This window comes from Octopus sinensis, linkage group LG15 (genome assembly GCF_006345805.1).
Source record: "Octopus sinensis linkage group LG15, ASM634580v1, whole genome shotgun sequence".
In the NCBI taxonomy this organism is placed as follows: Eukaryota; Metazoa; Mollusca; class Cephalopoda; order Octopoda; family Octopodidae; genus Octopus; species Octopus sinensis.
Genome location: NC_043011.1, coordinates 51,051,254 through 51,067,835, shown reverse-complemented (window position 1 = coordinate 51,067,835; position 16,582 = coordinate 51,051,254). Strand labels below are relative to the sequence as shown.

At 39.3% G+C, this 16,582-nt stretch overlaps 1 protein-coding gene across 1 annotated transcript in view; it reads left to right on the top strand.

Moving 5' to 3' along the window:
* The first annotated feature begins 4,301 nt into the window (after positions 1–4,301).
* Positions 4,302–16,582, top strand: part of LOC115219634 (paired amphipathic helix protein Sin3a) — a 193,601-nt gene continuing 181,320 nt past the window's right edge. The window contains exons 1-2 of the mRNA XM_029789790.2: positions 4,302–4,414; positions 8,407–8,510. The gene's annotated coding sequence lies outside the window, so the exon portion shown is untranslated. The remainder of the gene's footprint in view (positions 4,415–8,406; positions 8,511–16,582) is intronic.

The window sequence follows — 16,582 nt, the reverse complement described above, 5'->3', positions numbered from 1 at the left end:
ATGGAATAAAAAATTATGGTAATTTTTTTTTTAAATCGTTGACTCATCGTAGACATTTTTAGAGAGTTACTTCCCTTATATAATAGCGAAAAAATGCATTAAAATGGAAAAAATGATGGTAATTTTTTTTTTAAATCGTTGACTCATCGTAGACATTTTTAGAGAGTTACTTCCCTTATATAATAGCGAAAAAATGCATTAAAATGGAAAAAATGATGGTAATTTTTTTTTTAAATCGTAGACTCATCGTAGACGCGCGCTAATACCCAGAAGGGCTCGATATAAACCACGACTATAAGATACCCGGTTTTGGTTAAACTGCACCGCAAAATGTGGGAGTAGTTAGGAATCTAAATCGTAGGAGACAGACACACAACTTCACTTTTATATATAAAGATTTGTGCAACAACTAAAACATTCGGTTGTACAAATTGTTTGCACAAGAAACCTGCCCTGTGTGGCGGTTTTTGCCGTTTTTGTGGATCTGTTTCAGGTTTTTTAGCGATTTCTGTTTTGGTGACTTCAAGCCATGAAGTCGTTGTTCTAAAAGAACGCTGGTCTCCTTGACAACGCTTTACGACGTTGATTTCCCTACCCTGCCTTCCTCACAGCTTCACGAGGGAGGGAAGAAGGGGAGGAGCTACACTGGTGCAGGTGCGAGCATGAACGCCAACGCCGCCACCGACACACGAAAAAATTGGAAGAACCCAGATGACAGCTTCAGCCACCACCACGACCGACACCATCACCACTACCACCACCACCACTACGCCCATGACCATCACCACCACCATCACGAAGACCACCACCACCACCATCATCACCACGACGACCACCACCACTATCATCACCCCCCCACCACCACCACCACCAACAACAACAACAACACCACCACCACCACCACCACCACCACAAACACGACGACCACCACGACCATGACCACCATCACCACTACCAGCACCACCGCCACCACCACCACCATACTATGCCTCTGCTCTCTCTTTTGGCTACTAAATCCATTACCATATTTCACAAGTACCATCGCCATACAATATTGCCTTAAAAAGTTTGTGTTTGGATAATATTTTTTAAGTAAAAGTTGTGCAACAACTATAACATTCGGTTGTGCAAATTATTTGCACGGGAAACCTTCCCTGTGTGGCGTGTTTCCCGATTTTGTAGAATTTGCTTTCGGGCTTTCTTAGCCATTTCTGTTTTGGTGTCTTCAAGCCATGAAGTCGTTGTTCTAAAAGAACGCTGGTCTCCTTGACAACGCTTTACGACGTTGATTTCCTTACACTCCCTTCCCCACAGCTTCACGAGGGTGGGAAGAAGGGGAGAAGCAACACAGGTGCAGGTGTGAGCCCTTTATTTAAAAAATATGCGTTGAAATGGAAAAAAATTATGGTAAATTATTTTTAAAATCGTAGACGCGCGCTAATACCCAGACGGGCTCGATATGAATCACGACTATAAGATACCCGAATTTGGTTAAACTGCACCGCAAAATGTGGGAGTAGTTAGGAATCTAAATCGTAGGAGACAGACACTTACACAACTTCACTTTTATATATATACTAGCAGTATCGCCCGGCGTTGCTCGGTTTGTAAGGGAAATAACTATATAAGCATTTTTAGAGAGTTACTTCCCTTATAGATGCCAATTCGGGCTTTCTTAGCCATTTCTGTTTTGGTGTCTTCAAGCCATGAAGTCGTTGTTCTAAAAGACGCTGGTCTCCTTGACAACGCTTTACGACGTTGATTCCTTACACTCCCTTCCCCACAGCTTCACGAGGGTGGGAAGAAGGGGAGAAGCAACACAGGTGCAGGTGTGAGCCCTTTATTTAAAAAATATGCGTTGAAATGGAAAAAAATTATGGTAAATTATTTTTAAAATCGTAGACGCGCGCTAATACCCAGACGGGCTCGATATGAATCACGACTATAAGATACCCGAATTTGGTTAAACTGCACCGCAAAATGTGGGAGTAGTTAGGAATCTAAATCGTAGGAGACAGACACTTACACAACTTCACTTTTATATATATACTAGCAGTATCGCCCGGCGTTGCTCGGTTTGTAAGGGAAATAACTATATAAGCATTTTTAGAGAGTTACTTCCCTTATAGATGCCAATTCGGGCTTTCTTAGCCATTTCTGTTTTGGTGTCTTCAAGCCATGAAGTCGTTGTTCTAAAAGAGCGCTGGTCTCCTTGACAACGCTTTACGACGTTGATTTCCTTACACTCCCTTCCCCACAGCTTCACGAGGGAGGGAAGAAGGGGAGAAGCAACACAGGTGCAAGTGTGACCATGGACGCCAACTCCGCCTCCATCGACACACGAAAAATTATGCATTAAAATGGAATAAAAAAATGATGTTAAATTATTTTTTAAATCGTAGACTCATCGTAGACGCGCGCTAATACTCAGACGGGCTCGATATGAATCACGACTATAAGATACCCGAATTTGGTTAAACTGCATCGCAAAATGTGGGAGTAGTTAGGAATCTAAATCGAAGGGGACAGACACTCACACAACTACAGTTTTATATATATAGATGTATATATATATATATATCTATATATATATATATATATATATATATATATATATATATATATATATATATTATATATATAGTTCAACTTTACTGAAAACAAAAGACAAAGACAAGTGAAGGGACAACAAACAGCTGTATTAGTTTAACGCGCGGAAAGAATGGAAAAGTTTTTCGACGTTTCGAGCCTACTCTCGTCAAGAGAAAGGATTAAGAAGAAGAAAAAAGGAATCATGGTTTTTACGGCTGGGTAACCTCTCTAACACCAACGGCATTACAGAGTGTGCATGGATGCTTTTATGTGCAACTGCACAGGCGCTTTTGCGTGGCACCGCACGGACACTTTTCACCGCCATAGAGACTGGCCTTAACACTTCTACTGCGGAGTACGAAGCTCCTTGAGGTCGTTCTTCAGTACTTTATCCCACGTCTTCCTGGGTCTCCCACTTCCAAGTGTTCCATCTACTTTGAGAGATCAGCTCTTCTTTATGGAGCTGTCAGCATCCATCTGCATCATATGACCAAACCAACGCAGTCTTCTCTCTTGCATGCAACAACTAACTCCTCTTATGCCTAACTGCTCTCTCAGAACACAGGCATTTTGTCGAACATGTACACTTACTATACACATCCAGCGGAGCAAACTCACTTCATTCATTTCTAACCTTCGCATGTCCTCTGCATTCAGGGCCCACCTCTCACTACCATGTAGAATTGCCGTTCGTATACATGCATCATACAATCTTCCTTTTACTCGGAGAGAGAAAACCTCATGCCCAACGGGTAACAGCTCTCTCAATTTACTCCCTCCTATACTTATTCTTGCTATCATGCTCTCTGAGCATCCTCCCCCACAACTAATCTGGTCCCCTAGGTAGTAGAAATTATCTACTACTTCTAATAAGCCACCAGGACGTTTGAGAGAATCAATTTCCCCAATCTCAAAATATGGATCCTGTGCATCTTCCACATACGAAAACTATCTTTTCAGATAACCTTCCCATTAATCGACTGCACCTCGTGTGTCCATAGCTTACACTGGGTACACCGTATGTAGTATGTGTTTTGCTAGTTCGTGGGTATGCTGCGTTTAAAGGCGTAAGAGAATATATTCTCTCGATGCATCTGGTGTTAAAAGACATGGAAATCATAGAGCAAGCGCGATAACTTGCATCAGGCTCCATTCAGGGGCGATAGAGATCGATGTTTCGTCAGTTTTTGAGATTTGTCAATACTGCATACCAGAACGAGACCCGATGTAAGCTAAATCGCCTTCTATAACTACATGCAAAATGGTATAAGAACCATCTGCTGGTAACGTCCCAACGTTTCATACCGCGGAAAAAATTCAAATATGATTTCTACTGTTATAAACTAAAATTCCAGACTCTTGGAAATTTTTAAAAAATTCTTTGCGTACGCAAATATTGACGCCTAAATCCAGGATATGTCCTGAAAAATACGAGCAAGATAAATTGGATGTCTTCATGTCATTTGGTTTGGAATTTACAATTTGCTACGCTCTCCCGCCACCCATATTTTTGTTACTTTATTCCGCCTTTGCTTTTTTTCTTTGTTTCCTTGGTAAGGTGGTTGTGGGGAGGGGGTTATCGAAAATTTTATCATTTATACATTTAATGTTTTTCTTTCCGTAAAAATGCTTGTAAATACCCAAAAGATTAAATTTACAAAAAAAAATTATCGAAATAAGTTCCAATAACCCTTCACGATGTAATTCTGAAAGAACCGGAAGAGAGTCACCTCCCTGCTGGAGTTTAACGCTCTTCTGTAATCACATGCGCACAGAAGAGCTCAACTAATCAGTTTGTGTTGTGTTTGTTTATTGTTTACAGGTTAGTTCTGATTTCTACTTTCGTTTTTATTTTATATTATTAATTATCCTAAATATCTTTGCTATTTTGTTTACTTTAATTAATTTGCCATTCACGATCCATTATTTAGACGTTGTCTAAGTAAACGAGATACTTTTATTTTAAAATCGGGAATAATTTTTAGGTGGCGGGAAGAGGAAATTGTAACTGCAAAACGATCTGTAATATAATTAAAGAATGTTGTTAAATTTTTCAGACTTTTTCAAATTTTCTACACTGATGAGATTTTCGTTTTTCTTTGTAATCTGAAAATTTGAAGTACTTTAAGTGGTTGGAAGAAACTTAACAAGGGTCCTATTTTAATATTAATATTTTAGTGATGTGGACGAAATGGTATTTTAATTTGATTTTGTAAGAAACTAAATATGACTCTACACGATCAGACATTGCACTTATTGTTTGAAAATATTTTGGCGAACAAAAAGTGCCGATGAAATAATCTTGCTGGTCTGATCACCTACAACCTCCATAGCTTTGTGCGATTCTGGCTCAGTACTTTTTTTTTAGTTTACATAGCACCGAGGCCAGCTTTACCTTTTATCCTTAAAATAAGTACCAGTCTGATTACGATAGTATCAACAAACTCCCCTATGAAATTGCTGGCCTTGTGCTTGAATTTGAAACAATTATTCCAGCTGGGTAGAACTGTGGGAGAGCGTCGGACGAAAATGCTTAGAGGTTTTTTTTTCCGGCTCTTTATGTTCTGAATTCAAATCACGCCGGGATCAGTTTTGTTTTTCATCCCTCCTGAGTCGATAAAATAAGTGATCAATCAAGTACTGTGATCGATGTAATCGACTTGCCCTCGCAGCCCCTAAAATTACTGGTCTTGTGCCAACATTTAAGACCATTACCATTGTTATTTTACGAACACTTGACGATAAAATACGGTAATGTTTCGTAAACAACCTCCGGAAACAAAACAAGAGGAACAAGATAGAAACGATTTACTGAACTCCAAGAATGTCCAGAAAAATTCTAAAGTATTGTTTTATTATTCATAAAATATACTACACAACAGTAATTGACTTAGTTTAATTAGTCTTACTAATCACAGGCTCCCTCGTTTCAAAGTATCATTACACCATGTGTGGAGTCGCCGGATGTCTACAAAACTTATACAGGCACCCCTTCAGTATTGGTCTAAAGAGTGTCTGAATGAGGAGACGGCGTCATTCACCCTTTATTTCAATTTAGTGGAGGCGCAATGGCCCAGTGGTTAGGGCAGCGGACTCGCGGTCGGAGGATCGCGGTTTCGATTCCCAGACCGGGCATTGTGAGTGTTTATTGAACGAAAACACCTAAAGCTCCACGAGGCTCCGGCAGGGATGGTGGTGAACCCTGCTGTACTCTCTCACCACAACTTTCTCTCGCTCTTTCTTCCTGTTTCTCTTGTACCTGTATTTCAAGGGGCCAGCCTTGTCACATTCTGTGTGTCACGCTGAATCTCCCTGAGAACTATGTTAAGGGTGCACGTGTCTGTGGAGTGCTCAGCCACTTGCACGTAAATGTCACGAGCAAGCTGTTCCGTTGATCGTATCAGCTGGGACCCTCATCGTCGCAACCGACGGAGTGCTCCTCCTACATTTCAATTTAGCCTCTTTATGTCATGAGGGAAAGTTGTATGGATGAATGATGTATACCAATATCAAAGGATTGCTGATATACATATAAAACTAATTTTATATATCATGAAACAATAATTAACTCATTTTAATTAATCTTAGTAGCTACTTAAAAAAATTGTGACTTATTTGTAAATTGGGTGGATGTGTTATATCGTTTCTATACGATTCCTTTTGTTTTGTACCTGAAGTTCTTCTTCAAAGGTTTTAGTGGAACAAATCGAACCCTGTAGTTGTTTCTTAAAATCTGGTATTGTATCGGTTGCTTTTGCCGAGCCACTAAGTTGCTGAGACGTAAACAAACCAACATTGGTTGTCAAGCAATGGTGGGAGACAAACACAAAGACATACACACATATATATGTGTATGTGACAGGATTCTTTCAGTTTCCATCTGCCAAATCGACTCATAAGGCTTTGATTGGCCAGGAGCTTATAATTAGAGGACAATTACCCAAGGTGCTGCACAGGGGCACTGAACCTGAAATCATGTGGTTGAGAAACAAACTTCTTCATCATACAGCCATGCCTGCATTTATATATATATATATACATATATATATAATATATATATATATATATATATATATACATATTATATATATATATATATTATATATATATATACATATATATATATATAATATATATATATATATATATATATATATATTATATATACATATATATATATATTATATATATATAATATATACATATATATATATACATATATATATATATATATATATATATATATTATATATATATATATACATACATATATATATATATGCTGGAGCACCACCTTTAGTCGAACAAATCGACCCCAGGACTTATTATTTGAAAGCCCAGTATTTATTCTATCGGTCTCTTTTACCGAACCGCTAAGTTACGGGGACGTAAACACACCAGCGTCGGTTGCCAAGCGATTTTGGGGAGACAAACTCAGACACACAAACATATACATATATGCGACGAGCCTCTTTCAGTTTCCGTCTACCAAATCTACCCACAAGGCTTTGGTTGGCCCGAGGCTATAGTAGAAGACACTTGCCCAAGGTGCCACGCAGTGGGAATGAAGCCAGAACCATGTGGTTGGTAAACAAGCTACTTACCACACAGCCACTCCTGCTTATATTTATTTATATATATATTTATATATTATTATATATATATTTATATATATATATATTTATATATATATATATATATATATATATAAATAAATATAAGCAGGAGTGGCTGTGTGGTAAGTAGCTTGTTTACCAACCACATGGTTCTGGCTTCATTCCCACTGCGTGGCACCTTGGCAAGTGTCTTCTACTATAGCCTCGGCCAACCAAAGCCTTGTGGGTAGATTTGGTAGACGGAAACTGAAAGAGGCTCGTCGCATATATGTATATGTTTGTGTGTCTGAGTTTGTCTCCCCAAATCGCTTGGCAACCGACGCTGGTGTGTTTACGTCCCCGTAACTTAGCGGTTCGGTAAAAGAGACCGATAGAATAAATACTGGGCTTTCAAATAATAAGTCCTGGGGTCGATTTGTTCGACTAAAGGTGGTGCTCCAGCATGGCCACAGTCAAATGACTGAAACAAGTAAAAGAGAAATGTGTGTACATAAAAGTATGGTGATACAAACAGAGGAAATAGAACTCAAAGTGTGTGTATATGTATATTTTATTAATATTTAGCAGAAGCAACGAAGTTTGATAAGTGCCAACACACAGAACTCCTAGCCTTTGTCACTCTGTTGCTTCTGCTAAATATTAAATACTACACACACACACACACAATATATGTATATATATATATATGATAATAAAAAAGGGTGAAATTAATTAATTAAGAAGTAATCAATAATTTCACCAAGCAGAATTCGGCATGAAAAAGACCATTTCATGGTAAGCTTAAGTAATACGTTATAAATAGGGTTCAGCAATGATTTGCTTCACCACATACTGAAGTTTAGAAATAGCAGTCAAAAAATCTTAGCTATTCTGTCTACTTTAAAGTGGGGTCCCAGGAAAACAAAAGCACTTGAAAACAAACCACGTAAGGCAAAAGTAGAAGGAATAGCTAAGATTTTTTGACTGCTAGTTCTAAACTTCTGTATGTGGTGAAGCAAATCGTTGCTGAACCCTATTTATAAAGTATATATATACACTTAGACAAGAGTTGGTACCAGGAAGGGTTTCTGGCCATAGAAAATTTACCCAAGTGGACAGTCAAAGTAACAATGATGACATTGTATAAACTGGTGGGGTAGATCTGCATATTACCTTATGCCTACCTCTAAGTGTTTGCATTTTCTCCACTCTTTCACAGGTTTTGTTGCTGATCAAATATGTTAAATTTGTTGGGTGAATGTTGCTGAAACAACCATTGGTGACAGACATTCTGAGTCATCTGTGTAATATTGAACAGTCTGGGTAAGGTAAGTCAGCATGTTTGCATTATTTTTACACAGTGAACTGACAGAATTATTAGCATACAAAGGTGGCAAGCTGGCAGAAACGTTAGCACGCTGGGCGAAATGCTTAGCAGTATTTTGTCTGCCGAGGTCGACTTTGCCTTTCATCCTTTCGAGGTCGATAAATTAAGTACCAGTTACGCACTGGGGGGTCGATGTAATCGACTTAATCCCTTTGTCTGTCCTTGTTTGTCCCCTCTATGTTTAGCCCCTTGTGGGCAATAAAGAAATAAGAAACGTTAGCACGTTGGGCGAAATGCTTAGCAGCGTTTCATCTGTCTCTTATTTCTGAGTTCATATTCCGCCAAGGTCGACTTTGCTTTTCATTTTTTTGTGGTCGATAAACTAGGTACCAGTTGCGTACTGAGGTTCAATCTAATCAACTGGCCCCCGCCCTCAAAATTTAGGGCCTTGTGCCTAAAGTAGGAAAAAGAAAAAAATCATTAGCATGCCAGGCAAAATGCTTAGCAACATTTTGTCTGTCTTTATGTTCAGAGTCCATATTCTGCCAAGGTCAGCTTTGCCTGTCGTCCTTTCAGGATCAGTGAAATAAGTACCAGTTGTGCACTTGGGTCAATTTAATCGACCAGCTCCTCCCCCCAAAATTTCAGGACTTATGGCTATAGTAGAAAGGATTATTGTTACACTACCTTTTACTTGTTTCAGTCACTAGATTGTGGCCATGCTGGGGCACTGCCTTGAAGAATTTTTAGTCAAATGAATCAACCCCAGTACTTATGTTTAGTTAAGTCTGGTACTTATTCTATCACTCACTATTGCCGACCCGCTACATTACTGGGACGTGAACTCATCAACACCGGTTGTGTAATGGTAGCAGGGAGTGGGGACAGACACAGGCACAAAGACATACACACACACACATATATATATATACACACATAGATATATATATATATATCACCCATCCAATCCATGGATAATGGATGTTAAATGATGATGATGCTATATATATATATATATATATATATATTACAGGCTTCTTTCTTGCCCGAGATGCCATGCAGTGGGACTGAGCCCAAAACCATATGCTTGGGAAGCAAGCTAACTACTACACAGTGATACCTGTGCCTATAAATATGACCTTTGACCTTGTTCATCTCACTGGAGTGGAGTGGGAAGTGTTGAACCAGTGGTCAAATGGATATGGAGGCATAATGGTGTCAGTTTATTCATTTCATAGGAACTATACTGAGTGACGGATAATTTATATCATTTAGTGTATTCAAACAACATTGTGTACTCAGATAATATATAATAAATGCACCCTTTTAAAGCCTCGCCAGGCTCATGGGCCTGGTTTCCCAGTTTCTATGGCGTATGTGTTCCCCAGCTGAGTGGACTGGAAATGACGTGTTTTGCTCAAGAACACGCGTTGCCTGGTCCAGGAATCGAAACCACAATCTTACAATCATGATGCTGACACCCTAACCACTAAGCCACGCACCTCCACCAAATAGCATATTGTGTACCTGAAACCTATTTAATGTACTCAAACAAAACTGAATGTTCACAGATTCTACTAAACATTCAGTGCTTATTAACAGGATATAGTATGAACAGATAATGATTTTGAATAACATCTGTGTGAGTACCCATGCAGCTCTGCTACTAGAACCTGCTCTCTTTCTTTATACTGACCTCCTCAATCCCCAACATAAAGCCAACCACTCCTTCCTCAGAGTTTAGTGCAGGTTACTGTAATTTATGCACCTGGTTGACAGTAAGGTTTATTGATTGGTAAAAGGATTTCTTGGTGCTTTATTGTGGGTGGTGCAGCTGCCAAACATTGTTGGCAACAACCTGTTTGTATACATACAGGTACACACAAAAATATTAGTACAGTAACACTTCACATTACAAGGACCTGCTTTACGAGACCCTGGTTTTACGAGTTTTATTTTTCAAGCACAAGATCCACATTTTGAATGTAGTGCAAAAGTTTCTACTACCATAACCAATGCTTCTGCATGTTACTGAGAAATTTATAGAGTGGAAAAAAGCTTCTTCTAAGCAAACAACTCTAGACTTGTTTTTTAAAAAGAAATCTACAAGTCTGTCTATGAGTGCTTGTGGATCGGCAATCACATCTACAAGTGATGGTGTGTGCAAGTCTAGTGCAATATATAATATTATTTTTTATTACAAACGGTCTTGATATTCTTTTTACTTATGTAAAATATTCTTTACATTCTACTATTGTTTTATTACCATATACTCTTTTACTTGATTCAGTCATTTGACTGCGGCCATGCTGGAGCACTGCCTTTTTTAATCGAGCAACTCGACCCCGGGACTTATTCTTTTGTAAGCCCAGTACTTATTCTATTGGTCTCTTTTGCCGAACCGCTAAGTAATGGGGACATAAACAAACCAGCATCGGTTGTCAAGCAATGCTAGGGGGACAAACACAGGCTCACAAACACAACCACGCATATATATATATATATATATATATATATATATATATATATATATATATATACATATATACGACGGGCTTCTTTCAGTTTCCGTCTACCAAATCCACTCACAAGGCTTTGGTCGGCCCGAGGCTATAGTAGAAGACACTTGCCCAAGGTGCCACGCAGTGGGACTGAACCCGGAACCATGTGGTTGGTAAACAAGCTACTTACCACACAGCCACTCCTACGCCTGTTTTTCGGAGAACAAATTATGATTTATAACATTGTTACTATGGGAAATTATTGCTCTGCTTTACAAGTGGTCTCCAGGAACAAATTAACTCATATATTGAGGCATCACTGTATATCTATCTATATTTATATATATATATGTATATGTATATAACAAGGATGTAAACAAACCAGCACTGGTTATCAAATGGTGATGAAAGATAAACTCAAATATACATATACATATATACAATGGGATTTGTTCAGTTTCTATCTATCACTCACAAGGATTTGGTCTGCTCGTCTCTATAGTAGAAGATACCATGCTGAGGGATTGAACCCAAAGCCATATGGTTAGAAAGCAAACTTCTTAACCACATAACCATGCCTGCATATTATATATATTAACCTGTACTTAACTTTGTGTTCCTTATTGAGAAGACACACACAAGGACATTTTTCCAGTGTCATTATTGTAAACTAAGCAATTAAGTATTTTAATATCTTAACGATATTATGCTTGAAGTCGTGTCTTATCTTTCACTCATTTCAATCATTGGACTGCAGTGATGCTGGGGCACTGCCTTGGAGGGTTTCTGTAAGCCTGGTACTTATCCTATCGGTCTCTTTTGCCAAACCACTAAATTGCTTGAACATAAACAAACCAACACCATTGTTGTAGTAGTGTGGGACAAAGACACACACACACGTACATATATATATATATATATATATATATATATATATATATCACGGGATCACGTGACCGACCAGTCCATCAGATGTAGTTACACATCGCTGGTCACAATGCGCTTCGCATTGTTTTTAGCCTTCAAATGATGCGACCCCGCTCTGGGAATCGAAACCGTGATCCTACAACCGCGAGCCCGCTGCCCTAACCACTGGGCCATTGCGCCTCCACACACACACACACATATATATATATATATATATATATATATATAAGAAAACCATCCGAACGTGATCGTAGCCAGTACCGCAACGACTGGCCTCCGTGCTGAGGGCACGTAACAAACACCATCTGAGCGTGGCCGTCCGCCAGCCTCGTCTGGCACCTGTGTCGGTGACACATAAGAAAACACCATCCAAGCGTGGCCGTCTGCCAGCCTCGTCTGGCACCTGTGTCGGTGGCACATAAAAAACACCATCCAAGCGTGGCCGTCTGCCAGCCTCGTCTGGCACCTGTGTCGGTGGCACATAAAATCACCCACTACACTCTCAGAGTGGTTGGCGTTAGGAAGGGCATCCAGCTGTAGAAACACTGCCAGATCTGACTGGCCTGGTGCAGCCTTCGGGCTTGCGAGACCCCAGTTGAACCGTCCAACCCATGCTAGCATGGAAAGCGGACGTTAAACGACAATGATGATGATGATATATATATATATATATATATATTATATATATATACACACACACACATACATACACCTTTAGTTTCTGAGTGTCACATCTATTCACAAATTTTTGCTTGGTCACAGGCTATAGTAGAAGACATTTGTCCGAGGTGTCATGCTGTGGGACTGAACCCAGAAGCATGTGGCTGGGAAGCAAACCTCTTGCCACACAGCCACACAAGTGTATTTTTCTTTCTTTCTTTCTTTTTTTTATTGTACATACAGGTCTGAAGGAAGGCATTGAGCCAACGCCCCTTGCAGACCATCCAAGATTGTTTAAACTATTGCAGGTCCATACCTGCAGGAAGAGCATTAGCATGAAGGAGGTTCCAGTTGGGGGTGAGGGTTAATTTTTTTTTGGCGGGGGGGGGGGGGAGGAATGGGCATAGTTAGGGGAAATGAATGGCAAAGAGGTACAAGGCCATCCAGCTTTGAGGAGTCAAAGAGAAGTTAGAGTCAGTCCAATTGTGATGGAGTGCCATCAGCCCTTTTCTTGATGTGATCTGGGATGTCTCTGAGTACAGTAGAAGCCCTGTCCCTGATGAAAGTGGAGTACACCATTGTGGATTTCACTTGAACCTTACAGAGTGTCAGCAAATCTTGGAGTGGGGCTGGGGATGAAATAGCTTCTGAAGAGGTTTAATAAGACTGAAATATGCCCAACATTGTAGCCATAGCTACCAAAGCTCTCATCCTCATCCCATCACCCCTATTCTTGCATATCTCTGTTTAATTTAGTCTACTGGACTATTAGAGTTCTCTCCCATACTCTTTCTGAAAGAAAGTAATTTTTATTAATGACTACATCTCAGTTATTTCTTCAATTGTTTAACTCTTTTACTTGTTTCAGTCATTTGACTGTAACCATGCTGGAGCACCAGCTTTAGTCGAGCAAATCGACCCCAGGACTTATTCTTTGTAAGCCTAGTACTTATTCTATCAGCTCCTTTTACCAAACTGCTAAGTTACAGGGACATAAACACACCAGCATCGGTTGTCAAGCAATGTTGGAGGGGACAAACACAGACACACAAACATATACACACACACACTTGTATATATATATATATATATATACACATATATATGACGGGCTTCTTTCAGTTTCCGTCTACGAAATCCACTCAAGGCTTTGGTCAGCTTGAGGCTATAGTAGAAAACACTTGCCCAAGGTGCCACGCAGTGGGACTGAACCCGGAACCGTGTGGTTGGTAAGCAAGCTACTTACCACACAGAAGAATTTATTTTCAGCTCACCACATTTAAGTTTGGCTGCCTACATTTGCTTCTGCCTAGAAGCTTGGCCACTTCCTCATTAATCTTCTCCCTGAGTTGAAAGGTTGAGGTGAAGCAGGAGTTGATGAAAACACAGGAGCATGGCAGTGACGTCAAGGAAGAACATGGCTTCCTATTGAATTCAGACATCTTCAGTCACATGGGGCTTATTTTTTTTTTGTTTTTTAATTCCATAGCAAGCTCTAGCTGATTCTTGAGATTTTGCTGCATGTGTTGGTCTCTCCAAACTTGGTGGAGTATTGAATTAGTTCCAAAAGAAGTAGGAGGTTGGTGATGGGGATGGTGGCATGTGATATTTGAATTCAGGACACATAAACCTTGATGTCCATTTAAGAGCTCATATTTCTCTGGCCCATTGGAATCTGTATATAGCAACGCCATTATTAGCTATAGCTGCTACCACTTCAATGAATTACCACTAATACTCCTTCTTTACACACATACATATATATAACTACTAATACTCATACATATATGTATATATGTGTGAGTTTGCGTATATATACATATATTAACAATTTCAGCATGGAAGGTGTTTATAAGCCATTTAATTTGTCAAAATATTTTCGTTGCTTTGAAACCGCGACCTGTTCACTGACGAAATTCCGTGGAAGAGTGACACAAATAAGGACCAAAGACAAGCAACATTTCGTCTATATACATCTTGTTTATTATTTGCTTTTCTATCCCTCTCTTAGAAATATACACTTTCTTTCTACTGCTCTGCATTCCTCATGATTGGTTAGTCGATTAAATTCACTAATCATTCAAGTTCATTTCCTCATTTCTCTCTACTACTTTTTGTCAATATTCTATAATGTTACTTATATAAGACTCAGTTTTTCTTCTCAACTTTGTCACTTCCCTCTTATAAATATTGTTTTCAGGGTTCTTAGTGAGCAGTTTTTCTATAATTTTATTAAAAATTTATTAATTGAAACTGATCATGACATAATCAAGTTGTAATTTCTTTTCAACTTTATGTGTTTACTTAGAAACAAAGATTCAATCGTGTTTAACCCTTTTGTTACTGCATTTATTTTGAGAAGCTCTGTGTTTCTTTCAATTACTTTTAATATAACTAAGAATTTAGTAAAATAACTTAGTTATCATTAAGCTAGTGTTAGGAACATAAACTGTGACTAAGGTTTGGTGGAAGATTTTAATTCAGAACTTATGCAAACAAGACATTTGTACTACAGACCCAGAGCCGGTTTCAGCTGGGTTGGTATCAAAAGGGTTAAGCAGCCAACAGTCTTTATATTTGTTTTTTGAGCAATACTTATGCCAGACAAGTAGGTTCAGTACAGAGTACACTAACAATAATCACCATAGCACCACTTGTGTTATCCTGCAATTTTCAGTGATTAGGGGTCATTGCTTCAAAAGAAAGTAGGCTCCCCTCTCAGTTGAAGAGGACTTCTGCAATTTTCAGTGATTAGGGGTCATTGCTTCAAAAGAAAGTAGGTTCCCCTCTCAGTTGAAGAGGACTTCTGCAATTTTCAGTGATTAGGGGTCATTGCTTCAAAGGAAAGTAAACTCTCCTCTCAGTTGAAGAGGACTTCTGCAATTTTCAGTGATTAGGGGTCATTGCTTCAAAAGAAAGTAGACTCCCCTCTCAGTTGAAGAGGACTTCTGCAATTTTCAGTGATTAGGGGTCATTGCTTCAAAAGAAAGTAGACTCCCCTCTCAGTTGAAGAGGACTTCTGCAATTTTCAGTGATTAGGGGTCATTGCTTCAAAAGAAAGTAGACTCCCCTCTCAGTTGAAGAGGACTTCTGCAATTTTCAGTGATTAGGGGTCATTGCTTCAAAAGAAAGTAGACTCCCCTCTCAGTTGAAGAGGACTTCTGCAATTTTCAGTGATTAGGGGTCATTGCTTCAAAAGAAAGTAGACTCCCCTCTCAGTTAAAGAGGACTTCTGCAATTTTCAGTGATTAGAGGTCATTGCTTCAAAGGAAAGTAAACTTCCCTCTCAGGTGACGAGGACTTCAGTCTTGTGAACAACATGATGACGTCGTGTGTAGGATCATGTTGTTCACATGACTAAAATCTTCTTCAGTTACTCAGTGCCCAATACACTCTTCAAAGAGATAGTTAGCAAGGACATCCAGCCTTTGAAACCCTGCCAAAGCAAGTACTGGGGCACAACAAAGTCCTTCAACCCATCAGATCCTGTCAAATGATGAAATGTTAAAACAAAGTTTGGGGCTTACATAAGGCTAAAGACATTTTTTAAAAATATGTCGTCAATGGAGTTTCTATATAATCTGTTGGTGCAAGGAAGGATATGAAAGTTGTAAAAGGTACAAATTTTGAGTAGCAGCAGATAAGTGGTTTATCCACTTCCAATTGTTGATGACCAGTGGTCCCCAACTCATGGACTACTGGCCATCACCCACTCACCCCTATCCATCTCACCCAGCCACCTTTCAATTCTACCCACTCTTTACAGATGTTACCTCCCCGCCTCTATTTTCTGCTATTTCTTTTATCCATCCCACATAAATTCTTGCAAACCCACCCACTCCCTACATTCACTCCTAGCTTCTCTGTTCCCATTCATTTCTATTCATGAGGTACCACCATCATTGCTATTTATCTCTTCAAAGATACAACTGATTCACTTTTACTCCCTCCCCTAAATGGGAGTAGCTATGTAGTTCCTC